Source organism: Carassius auratus, chromosome 38 (assembly GCF_003368295.1).
Source record: "Carassius auratus strain Wakin chromosome 38, ASM336829v1, whole genome shotgun sequence".
NCBI classification, from domain to species: Eukaryota; Metazoa; Chordata; class Actinopteri; order Cypriniformes; family Cyprinidae; genus Carassius; species Carassius auratus.
The window spans coordinates 4,917,071-4,930,308 of NC_039280.1; the positions used below are offsets into that span (position 1 = coordinate 4,917,071).

At 37.7% G+C, this 13,238-nt stretch overlaps 1 protein-coding gene across 2 annotated transcripts in view; it reads left to right on the forward strand.

Moving 5' to 3' along the window:
- Window positions 1-13,238, forward strand: part of macrod2 (mono-ADP ribosylhydrolase 2) — a 489,520-nt gene that overhangs the window by 114,255 nt on the left and 362,027 nt on the right. The gene's annotated exons all lie outside the window — the stretch shown is intronic.

Below are 13,238 nucleotides of genomic sequence, written 5' to 3' on the forward strand. Positions count from 1 at the left end.
GTCGCTGACTCAACTGTGAGTGGGCTTTTGCGCTGCTGTCCTACGTCTCTGCTGCACAGACACTGTTTTACAGTCACTCCAGATGGTCCGGTCTATGTGTGCGTTAGCCACAACTGCACTCCCTATAAAACTCCCCGAAAAGCAGATGCTCTGCTTAAATGAGACTTCTGACATTAAAAACAGTTTGCCCTTTCCTAAGAGGCCTTTCTCCTCCAGCTGTTTAGGGGCTATTTCTCTCTTTAATTGGGATGGGAGAGATCATAGATTACATTAGCACAGTAGCATCAGTCATGTCCCTTGGTGTGTCGTCCGAGCAGCGATCGTATAAACAGGCTCCTGCTGTATCAGTCTCCATTAAAATGCTATGCTGTTTTACTAAGTGATAGTGTATTTAGCCTGTTGACTTGTTTTGTGTGCGAAGGTGTAGCCAGACCCATGTATCCATAGGTTTATTTGTGACTGGAATCTAGAGCATGAAAGATTGTTTTAGACTTTTTTTTTGGTTTTTGTTTCAAAATGTAAAAATGAAAAATCTGAAGATTTAGAAGTCAGGGCAGAGAGCAAAGTCCATCCTCAAAACTCTTTTATCTGCTTTTTTGAAATTGTGTTTGTAGTTCTCAATACATATTTTTATTTTATGAAGTTTATAGTTGTAGTGAATATGCCCTAGTTTTTATATAGATTTTTTTTTTTATTTCACTTCACTTTTTTTCTATCACATTGTGGTAACCACTTGTGTGGTTATTTGTTGGCTGTTGTACATATTAAATTTGATTTAATTAGATTTTATTTTACAGGCCACTGTGAGTACCACTTGCATGATTAGTTGTTAGTTGTAGTAAATATACCATGTATTGTCTTTTATTTTTTATTTTTTATTTTGATCTCATTATAATTGCCATTTTAGTTGTTATTTGTTGGTTGAAGAAAATTTTATTTTATTTTATTTTACATCACTTGATTCCAGCAGCCAATCAGCAATCTGTATTGCACATCTGCACTATCAGTCTCTAATAAAATATTCTCCTAACTCAATTTGTGCAGTTTTATTTGGGTTAAGCTGGTTGGATTTAATAAAAACTGCTTGCATTTTGTAAAGTGTCTAGTACCCTAGTGACTGCAATGCAGAGCATGAAATATTGTTGAAGTCTTCTGGAAAGTTTTTTTGTATAACTTTCGTTTCATCTAACCTATTTTTCACCCAAAATGGATGCTAACTGCAAAATGGGATGCAGAGAACGCAAAGATTGAAAGATATCCAGTCTCCCCGTCTTTGATTTTCCTGGAGATCTCCATGCTAGCTGTCTAGACTGTTTGATGGTAACATATCCTTGCCGTTTGGCCAGCAGTGACATCTCATATATTTGCAGGAGACAATCCCCTTATTTATATATGAGTTAAATATGCCTCAGGGATCCGATCGGAGATTGCATATCTGCAACCCGAGTGCTTGCCAAGATTGACACAAGCCTGTTACTGGATTCAAACTTGATTAAGTCCAATTGAAGAATGAATGGGTTCCACTCAGGACTGGGATGGAGGGGAAAGAGCGACGATGGCGACATTATATTTTCTTGAAACAGGCCCTGGAAGCAGAGAAAAACCTGGCTGTTGGGAGAGGCACTCGGGGGAACAGTTGTCCAGTAGAGTACTAGACTGTGCCTTTTTATTCCCGTCTGGATAAGATGGTGAGGTGACATTTGATCCAGTCACTAAGGGCTCAACTTAAACTGCTCCCCTTTCACACTGCCTGTCACATCTGCGTCTGCCCCTGTCCCAATAAAGAGCTCGCATAACTGCGGGAGTGCAGGTGACCGCAGCGGGGTCCTTGAATTAGGAGGGCGTTCCATTTCACTTAAGCGCGAAGGGCTTGGGGAGGTTAATCCAAGACTAGCAGTAGCCTGATCGGGTTTCCAGGCCAGTGCATGTGGAGTGTTGCACACTTTGTCATTTACGCTATATTGCAGGGTTGTTGTTTTTTTTTTTTACCTTTCTTTATTTAACCAAAACCTCAAAACATCCTGAACTTCTGCAATCCATGCAGTTAGCTGTAACCACAGATCTAATCGAGGGCAAGTTTTAAAGGCTTGTACTTTACAGAAACATCAGACTAAAGGGAAGGCCAATGCTTTAAAAGCCAGGGCAGACCACAAAGTCCTTCCTCAAACCTATTTACTTTTTTTAACTAATGATGGAACTGCATTTTAATCCAGATGCCATGATGCTTAGCATGGTTAGTTGTTGATTTAATTGAATAGACCCTCATCTTTTTATTCTGTTGAAATCTGTGCAATTTATATATATATATATATATATATATATATATATATATATATATATATTATTTATATATTAACACATTAACGTGTTAACGCAAATTCATTTTAATGGCACTTATTTTATTAACCAGCTATTAACGCAGCGTGCATTTTCTGTTTGACCCGTGGCCTAACTTGTAGTTGACAAGTGTTGCCAATTTAACATTTTAGTCGCTAGATTTAATGAATTTTCAGAGAGCGATGTAGTCTTAATGGATCGCGTTTCAGTCACTTTTATATTCGTTCTGTTGACTGACAATAGGAACTGTAAAATATAGAAATGAAAACAGTTTTATGAAGAATGTAGCTGGATGTGGATGTTCAGAAAAAGTGAGCTGCCCTGTCCTGCGAATATGTAAACAGGCTTGTGTAAGTAAATTGCTCAGTGCAAATACAGTAATGGAAACCTGGTATTTCTTTAATTTTTCATGTGAAAAGTAGACAATTAAAAAGTAATTTGTAAAACATCTATGCCATTTAAAACACATCTTCATGCTCTATGTTGAGTATGGTTTCACTAATTATAAACACACATTTGCATAAGGCATCCATATTTGATTATGCCCATGTTGATTAGAGTATTTAAAACTTGAAAAGTATTAATTTAAGGTACATTTACAACAGATAAAAATGTGCGATTTAAGTTGCGATTAATCATGAGTTAACTCATGACAATCATGCGATTTAATCGTGATTTAAATGTTACTCGAGTGACAGTCCATATTATGTTATGTTATGTTATGTTAAGTTATGTTATGTTATTATTTTTAAAATAAATTCAGGAACCTGTATAATGTCTGCCATCCTAAAAGATGTATCTGATGAGTCATATTGAACAACAATACCTTTGGAGTTTTCCTGTCATCTTGACAAGAACCTTAGCAGAGCCCAGACAGGTTTCCTCCTTTAGGTCTGGCACTGACTGATAGGACTTCACTTGAAAGTGTGTCAGGAGATTTGAGAAAGAGAGGCACTCCGGGAGTTCAATACACAGTCTGATGTATCCACCTCAAGTACAAACAGGGTGTGCCGCCTTCTCCAGAGCTTTAGATATCTGTAAACTGTTTCATGTTTAATTCCTTGCTGTGTGTGGCATGCCCACATTACAGGAAGACAGAAATTGAGATGAAAGCTGAAGTGATGAGCTATAGGCTACGTTTCGGAGTGTCTTAGTTAGAGAAAATGTTTTTGTCTGTTTCTGTTTGTGTGTGGGAGTGAGCCTACACTCACAGTTGAAGTGGAAGAGGGTGAAAAATCAGTTCTGTGTCACTTTAGGATTAAATAACCTTCTACAACATATCTCAGATCATCTTTTCTGAGTGAGCAGCACTCAGTTGTGCACAAAAAGGACTTTTTTTTATCATCCATAGGTGCAGTGGTGTGGCAGAATTCATCTAAGAGATGTCAATGAAGCATTTTTTAAACCAAAGTCGTGCTTCTTGAATGATGAGAACGGTGAGCACTCTGGTTCATCCTCTGTAATTAGGACGTCCATTAATGAGCACAAAGTCCCACTGCTTTGAAGTTCTCATCTAATCCTACCAGTGTCACATTCTTTTAGTCTGCTCAGGGAAAAATATCACAAAAAGCTTAATCTGATGCCAAATCCCAATTTAGCAGTGGTGCATCTATTATATCAAGCTGCCGGCTCTCGCTGGGCCTTTTCAATTGAAAATCGAGATTGGTGGGACGAGAGCAGCATATCTATCCCTGGGTTTAAGCGGCTTCCAGTAGCAGCTTACAGTCGGCTAAAACTCTGCTGTTGCAGTTGTGTGAATACTTGAGTTAAAGCATCACGCAATAAAGGAACAGTACTTGGTTAGGTGATCGCTTTATTGAATAGACCTCATCCTTAAAAAAAAAAACTGTATCAATGATTTTAATTGAATTCAATTGCATTACAGTTTTTTTTTAAAAACCTTACAGTTGTAAGTTTGAGTTAATAATGTGAGGTGATAAAGTTTAGGCTTGAGCTTTACTCAAATTTGCAGCAATGTAATGTCTAGCAATAGGAGTGCAGAAAGTTAAGGTCACATTATCCACATGAAGCTGTTTATCAAGATTCAGTCTAACTTGGAGGCCATTTTTACTCAGCTGCAAGTAAAACATCTAAAAGTAATAATGCTTGAATAAACAATTGAACAGATGGAGACTTTACATGACATTTTTATCTTAGACAGGTGAGAGAGGTGTAGCTTATAGCTCAGGATAGTTTGGTCTACTTGTGTTCATGCATACTCTATTCCTCCTCCCTCTCCAGAAGCCCTAATTGCATTGGGCTTTAATCACATATGCATTCAACCCATCTGTTGCTTCACTTTAATTTGTCCTCAGTCTTCTTGAATAAATGCATGCAACTTCGCAGTGTCAGCCAAGTGTGGACACAAACAAAGGTGGAGGGTCACCTTAGCGAGCTGGTGACAGCTACACCATAGTGCCCTGACGTGTCTGAGCTTGGTGCTTGGCAGGAAGTGACACTAATATTTATGGCCCCTATTCCAAAAACCCCTAATTAATCAACAGGGATCATGGGGCTTTTTTTGCAAATGGAATCTTTCAAAATGCGCTTTACTCACCCGCATCTGGTTAAGGAAAAAATATCAAACAAGACAGCTAACAAAGCAGGCTGGGGTTCGGAAACAAGGGGCCTGTCTCTACACGTCTAAACTGATTGGCCACTGACAGAAGAGCCAAGTCGAGTCAAGCGCATGCTGAAATCAGTGCTGTGACATTCAATGCATTTCAAATGGAGTGTCCTTGAGATGCAAGGTCATAGAGGTGCACTGGTTAAAGACCAAGACCATTCTCGTTGGGCGGCCTAAATTCACTATTTTCTTGAACTGTGATGTTTGGTAGAAATGTAGGGCAATGGAACGTCTTTTCTTTCTGTTGTCAGTCTGTTATTACTGAGAATTTATATGTAGAGCATTTCACACTCTCTAGTAGAGACTGAAGGTGTTTTCCATCAGAAGGAAGCAGCTAGTTTTGACTTGTCCTTAATCTCACTATTCGCATCCTTCTAATGGAACCTGCTGGAAAGTGTTTCTCCTATTTGTGCCATGCTCAGCCAGTGAAGGGTTGAAAGAGCTGTTTTTCATAGGGTCTTCATTTTCTGTCAGCCAGACGGTTCTATTAGCATTTCAGCTGAGGTGTGATCTAGACATTGAGGTTTATTTGCAGAAACAGGACCCTGGGAGTGTAGGTATAGTTGGATTTGGGCATATTCCTGAACATGTCGAATCACAGAATTATTTTATTTTTTAAGATTTTCCCATTTCATTAAATTTAATTTATTACCTTGTGACTCAGTATCAGTAGAAACATGAAACATGTCTGCCATCCTAAAGGAGGGATCTGATTGAAGAATATATCTTTTTTATGATGGTTTACAGTCTGCTGTTCATATATGAAAAAAAATGCTAGCCAACACATCAGCTGGTAATGCTGTAGATTTTCCATAATTGGGTATAATACTAATGTTTTAATATTGGATCATTTATATAGAACATTATATAGAAGCTGAAGCTGTCCAAGAATGTTTGGTGGCATATTTGGCACCCATGTTTAGCAGCTAAAGTGAACAACATCAGGATTAGCGCTTGCGTTCTTCCTGGTGAGCAGGAGGGAGTCGAATCTTGTGTCTTACTTAACCCCCACGCATATTCAAGCTCGTTATCACTTATTCTCCAATAACAATTTACTGTTTCCTGTCAGTGGCTTCCGAAAATGAATTCTGCCAGATGCCGTGGCAGCATGATGCAAAGACATTAGTCGTTATTTGGCCTGCTTTGGAGATGTGGAGTTCTGAGAGGAATAAAAGGCTCATGAGACGTAAGCCAATTATCCACACTGTGGGAATTCCACTGCGGAATGCAAACTATCTTTTATGTAACACTCATATACGCACACAGTCTCATGTACGCTTGAACCCTTTCTAACTTAATATTAGCATTGTTTTATAGGAGAAAACTGTCCCAAATGATTTCATCAGGCTCCCGAGTTTTGAGGTCGCTGGAAAAGTGAGTGAGAAAAAGTTTATATTATATATAATAAAAAAAAATACATAAAACAAAACCACACTAGAATGAGAAACAGGGTTATCTGTAATAACAGGAAAATATAGTTTATTATTACGTATAAACTAGCTGCTTTGGAAGCCAATGTCCAATCACATTTAAATATAAAATTAGTAATACTCATTTTTGTTTGTTTTCATTTGCTGGATCAAAAAAAAAAGAAAAAAAAAAAAGGTCATGATGCATGTGAAAGGCCAAAATCCCTTTAAGGAAATCAGGCATGTATTTCACACAACAAAAAGCATGGGATATGTCCCTTTAATAGTTAAATCATATTACAAAGGAGTACCATTTGTGGAGTTCAGTCTTGTGTGCCATGATAAGGGAGACAGGAAGTCACTGAGGAAGCAGGATACAAATTCTTGTTCCTTTTTTCAAGTGTCTGATATCTGAGTGTTTTACAAGCAGTTGTATCAATACAAGAGAAATTGAAGGACCACTGTAATTATGCTTTGCTATGTAAACAATGTAAAGAATCTGCAAATCTATAATATTGTTTAATGTATTATTCTTGTTGAATATTAGGGGAGCCAAATGTCAGTATCTGTCTTTCTTTTTTTTATTTATTTATTTACTTTATTTTTTGTGCATGTGATGTTGGCTGTCAAAAATAACCTCCTCTCCTACTTCAATTTAGATGCCATTGAAATTCAAATAGAAGCTTATGCAAATCTCTGTCGTTAATATTCGGGCTGATTGCCTTTTACTTGGCCTTCAAACCCTCCCTTTGCTGCTTATCTCAGACATAACATGCATTCCTCAAATACTTTCTTAACTACAGTACGACTTGAAACTTCCATCTAGTTTTTAAGTGCCTACTGGAACACAGCCTTCTGAACTCCAAACAGATGGCTTCAGTCAACTAAAGTATGCATTATCAGTGATTTTGTGCTTGCGATTTATTTTTAACCCAACATACTAGCCTACTTAATAAACATGCCACAGTGGCCTTTAAAAGGTCCCTTTTGAAATAAGTCTTTGATGAAATGTAATTTGGTCCAGTCAAAACATCTGTGAAGATCTAAAGAAAGGAATCAGATCTTTTGTCTCAAGATGCAGGAGCTGGTTTTGGTTAACACCTTTTTGTTGTCTGTCTTCACAATAAATCCATATGTTTTTTTTTGTGTGCGTGTGTATGTGTTTACGGACTGCTTAATATGGCTATGATTATCTTGGTAGTTTGTGTTTTAAAAAGTTACATATTTTGTGCTCATTAAGTTTCTAAAGATACACCCATATGAGATGCACATGTGCTTTGTAAGTTCGGCGAGGTTTTTGAATAGCGCACCATTAATAGATGCAAAAAATAAACAGCAGCTAGTTTTCCTTTGATGGTTTTACATTCAGGTGAATGCTGCTGTAAGCGTTCAGTGCCCATGATGCTCTGATATCGCCTTTATTTGTGTGTGGCCCTGGGCACTAATGATAGCATGCAGGTTTAGGTAATAACCTTGTTTATCTCCTCTTTATGGCTCAGCGAGTAACAGTGGGTGCCGTCGGCGTGCAATTTTAACCCAAGCGTGATGCTTCTTTCCTTTGAGGTGTAAGGACCAGCCTTAGTTGTAACTTCAAGTGGCAGAAACATAGAACAAAAGTTTGAAGAGAATACCAGTATCATTGACTTTCATTTAGATTTGTCCGATTTTTTTTTTTTCTTTTAAATGACTCAGTACAAAGCAAAGCCCTTTACGCTTCTTTTTAGCTTTCATCATGAGCTTAATGTCCTCCATGTTGGACCTGCTATTATGGATGTTTTGAACTGGGCAGCAGTGATTATATTGCATAAAGCTTGAGATGCCAGTATCCTACATATGATACTTGCTTATTAAAGAAATTGTTCACTCAAAAATGAAAAGCTGATGTTTTCCTTATGAAAGTGAATGATGACAACAGCTGTTCCCCATGTTCTTTCATTGCATGTATTAGAGCAGCTTAGAGAAAAAGCTTAATTTCTCCTTTTCCACTTAAAAAAAAGTGGGTTTGGAACAACACAATTGTAGTTAAATGATAACACAATTACCTTTTTTGGGTGATGTATTCTTTAGATATTCTAGCAACTGTGTAGCATATTTGTCTGTAAAGTCAAGGCTCTTGCTCATTTTTGAAAAAAAAAAAAATCATTTCATTATGATTAATATAAGAAATCAGATGAAAATACCAACATATGTTGTTTGTTTTTTTATGGTGCTTGTGTGCATGTGGCCATTACTCTGTAGCAGCTCACAAAAAGATATTTCCTTGATTCCAGTGGCATTTGCTCTTTCTCTTTGACTTATTGTACAGTCCATATTGTACAGTCCATATAAAGCCATATGTGTATGCGTGTGTATAAAGCAAGAGGCCTTTCTTCCTCCCACAATCTGTCTCAGCAGTATATTAGCAATAGATCTTTTCTCATACAGTGGCTTGCACAATACTGAACAAATAATTTTTTTGATGAGTCCGTTCTCTCGCAGTTTTGACCCATTTCCTGTCTCTTATATAAGTCTTCTACATTACCTATTAACTATATTTTTCAGACTACAAGGATAGAAGTCATTTAGGCCAGACTAACTGAAAGAGACTCTCTGTGTTTTTTTTTTTTGTCCCTGTTATTTTATCCTATTTTTTTTTTTTTTTTTTGTCTCGGATGATGAATCATAACACCTTGCAGAATGTATTAGTCCATCTTTGCATTCACCAGCGGGAGCATCATTATTTTTCACTATTATTGTTTGTTATTGCTTTCTCTTCTGCACATCAAATTTAAGGATCTGAACGGGAGCGCATGGAAGATGAAAGGTGAGAATGAATTAAGCCATTGTGATAAGAAGACTGCGTGGAGGTGGTGATAAAGAGATGACATGCAGACACGAATATAGGAATATTATTTTTTTGGTCCATGTTCTTGGTAACGTAACACAAGTTGGCTTTATTTTACAGGTTTAATAATAGTTCCGAAAGTTCTAAAAGATAAAATTCAAATTGCCATTTTTTTGGCTTTGAGGTTGATGGCTCATTAAATAAAACTATTTATTTATTTGTGATCTTTTTATACATGAAAGTGTAGACTGTTTTTAATCCCGCACCAGTTTTTAGTTTTAGTAGGATGTATCCATCTTTTTCTTGTCGTAAAAACGGACACCGCCATTTGTAAATTCTATGGGTCTGGCTTCCGGTCTCATCTGCGTCCACTTCGTCCAGCTATTTTAACGAAACAAAACAGCTATTATTTTAATGTATTGTCTTAATTATGAACACAATGGTTTGTAGTGCAAACAGTTTTACCATTTACCGCACGTTGTTATTCTTTTCGTTATTTGCCCACAGCGACTAATATACCGGAAGTCTCACCCATAGGCTTACTTCCGCGTTGAAGTAAAAGGTGGATGGATACATAAACGCAAAAAACGGTGTATACACTGTTACTGCAATATCTTATGGCATTTTCATCATATTTTTGTCAACCGAACAATTGAAATGAATTATCATTACGATGCATAGATTTCATGACAGAAACCTTTCTTTAACGAACTTGTGCACCAGTCATTTTTGTTGATGAGAACAGTGGCAATTAGATTGACTCGTTTCCCTCAAGGTTTATCAAAACCAGCTCGAGCTTGCCTTGGGAGTTACGATTGAAGATCTCTTGATCATCATATACCAGGACATCCAGAAGATTAAGAATTCCTCTTTGAGCAGTTGTTAGTGTGAGAGATGCGGGACTGTAGTGCTGTGCCTGGTGAACGGACCTCGCTGATGTGGAGAAGTGGGGCTTTGATCAAGTGTGGTTCGGCGCTGAGTGCTTTCGGCCCTTTCCTCCCTTGACTGCTATATAACTGTACTCATACACAGAGAGAGAGAGAGATGAGATGAGAGATCTGTTCTGGTCCCATACTCTCTGATTCAGCTAGTCCTGCTCTGGTGCTCTGCAGTTGCAGATGGATTCCTCCGGGAACGCTCGGCGCAATAAAGAACAAAAGAGCCGAGCAGAGTTATCGCACTGTGCTGTGTCTGGGCCAGGCTAAATCACATGTATTTTTAATGTGCTGCAAATAAGAAATACAGCCTAGATTTCTCTCTCTCTCTCTCTCTCTCTGTCTGTCTCAGTGGCTAATAAAGAGTCTTATCATTACCCACAAGACTTGGTTCAATTTAACGCCGAGCTTTGCTGACATGAGATGGGTTCTTCCTGATATTTTCAGCCTTCAGCAATCTTGCAGGGCTCTTTGTGAGCGTGTGTGTTGATCTATAGCCCATTGCTTACTGTACTAATGACTTCACCCTAAAATTTTGGGCTAACTGGCAGACCTAGTTATGCTGTCTTGTGAAGCGGAAAGTCTAGTGTGTGTGTGTGTAAACTGAAGGGCGATTCACCTGTCATACTTTTTTTTTTAAACTTATTTACACATGGCTGAGCATTTAAAGCACTTAAAAAAATTCTGCACTGCTGTAACTAGTTCCAGCTCTTTGAACGATGTTTGGAATATTAAAACTTGAATGTACTCTGGCATCCTGTTTTTAGCCTCCTTTTTAATAAAAAGCAAGTAATTTTAGCTTGGCATGTTCAGTATGTCAGCCTGCTAAGTATAACTATTTCGTTTCTTCCGACAACATGCTTCTATTTGTATTCACTTTAATTTTGCACGAAGGCCAAAATCTCGGAGGAAAATGATATCGCTGTTTTGAGCTTGGCATCATAAATGTGAAAAATCTGTAGATTTGGTGTGCATCTGAAAGCAAATGCCAGGGAAAAGGGGGGGATAAAACCAGGCAACAAAATCAAGTTGTTTTCCAGTGAAGCATTTTAGCTTGGTTCATTTGAGGTCTTGGCAGATCATTTTTTCGTTTAGCCTCAGGTTAATGCAAACTGTGCTTGCTTTTCTCTTGCATCTTCATTCTGTATGCCAGACGGAGTTAGTCAGTCAATCACACATTCTGATATTGTTGTGCAGCTTAGAAAAATATGGATGAAATTGTTCTGGAAGCAAGCAAAGGTTGAAAATCAGTTTCTCAAAGTGCTTTAGCAGGTTGATGCTGTATTGTAGCATGTTAATAATGTAAATTCATACATTTTCTCATATCAGGTTGTACTAGTATTTGAGTTCTTGAAAGATAATAATGTCGAGCAAAGATAATAATGTAGAACAAATCAGCTTTTTGTTGAAAAAAAAAACAATCTACATTACTAAATCTGTTAACTGACTAAAAATAGATTAACTAAATAAATATAATGTATACTTAAAATACAGATGAATACGTGTCAGCACACTGTATATAAACATATTCTAGTTTTTTTGCATGCCTTAATATTTTGGAGTCTCCTTAAAGTTTTGTGTGTGTGTGTGTTGTCTGTGATGTATTAATAAAGAGTGTTTCTCTTTTTCTCTGGTGTTTTTTGTCTTTTATGGGGTACATGTGCTATGTCCCTATGGGCCCGACAGGAAAGTGTGAGCAGCTTTTAGCTGCTTGGTATAAACCCCAAGTGAAAAAGGAAAAACACCAGAAAGATGCGATTGTGTGTGTGGAAGTGTGGGAATGTGTGAGGATATCGTCACTGTGGAGGCTGGGGCGTCGGTGTTGTTTTCTGACACTAACTAATGACCAGCACAATCTCAGTGTTTCTGTATTGTTAGATTTACGAGCTTAGCGGGACGCCCACCACTGAGAGTCCTACCGGCCCTCGTCAGTTCTCTAAGAGAGAGCAGGAAACTTTGACTGGGATTTATGACCCGAACAAGACCAAAAAAAAACCCCAGCACCATGTTCAGACAAAGCTTTGTTTTTGTCTGTTGAGCGTTGTGGTCTTATCAAGGGTGGACACTCAGCAGAGCAAAGGTCTAGGATGGCACAGGAAGTAGCACATTGTCTTCCTGTCTGCTTTCCTGCATTAAGATGACAATGTGGGTGGTTTTATTTATTTATTTATTTTTGCAATTTAGCAACTATTGTGAGAATAGGAATACCTAAGAAAAGAAAAATGCTTTTTTCCATTCAGCAACTTTTGTGATGCTAGAAGCATAATTTCTCTAAACATTACTGTATCTGATCAAAAATACAGTAAAATAGTATTATTGTGTGAAATTTCTTTTTTTAAATTACTGTTTCTAATTTAAGTATTCATTTAAAAAAAATATCACACTGAATAGTTGTAGAGCTATATACATTATTTTAATATTTATTAATATATCTGTATGGATCAATCAATCACTTTTTTAGACATTTTTCCTTTTGTACCTAGATATAGAACAAGACAGACAGAGAGCAAATGCGTTTTATGATTAATAAATCTATAAAACTGCAATATGGTATGATTATGCTTCTGGTGTAGATTTCTGTTAGATTTTAACTGTGGCCTGTGCCGACTCAAGTTCCTGTCACTTTGGATCATACTGCAAGTAGCCAGTTCCACAGCACAGCAGCGCTGAGATCTTCTTCTGAAAGTGCATACGTTTTCTCTTTTGCTTCTTCGCAGCAGCTGTTCTCCATTTGTTCTCCTGCTAGCTGTCTTATGATAAGAGATTGCTGAGGAAAAGTCCCCATCCATTTTGAGGATTTTAATGTCTCCCTTGATATCAGTTGCTGAGGGGTTAGTCTTGTTGTCGATCTCAGTGGAGGTAGCAGGGTTTTTTCATGCTTACCTAGATGCTTATTCTCCACGAAGAAAAAGCAGGAGCGAGGGAGAAAGAGATCAAAAGAATCCCACAGAGAGAGATTTGCTTTACAAAGGGAAAGAAACATTTAAGAAAGTAAAAATAAAAGGGCCCTCGTGGGTCATTATTCTCAACTTTCTCGGCGTCCCCGCTGGGATAAAAGATGCCGTGCTGTCGTCGTTGGGAAAGCTCAGACAGAAGAACACAGTTGC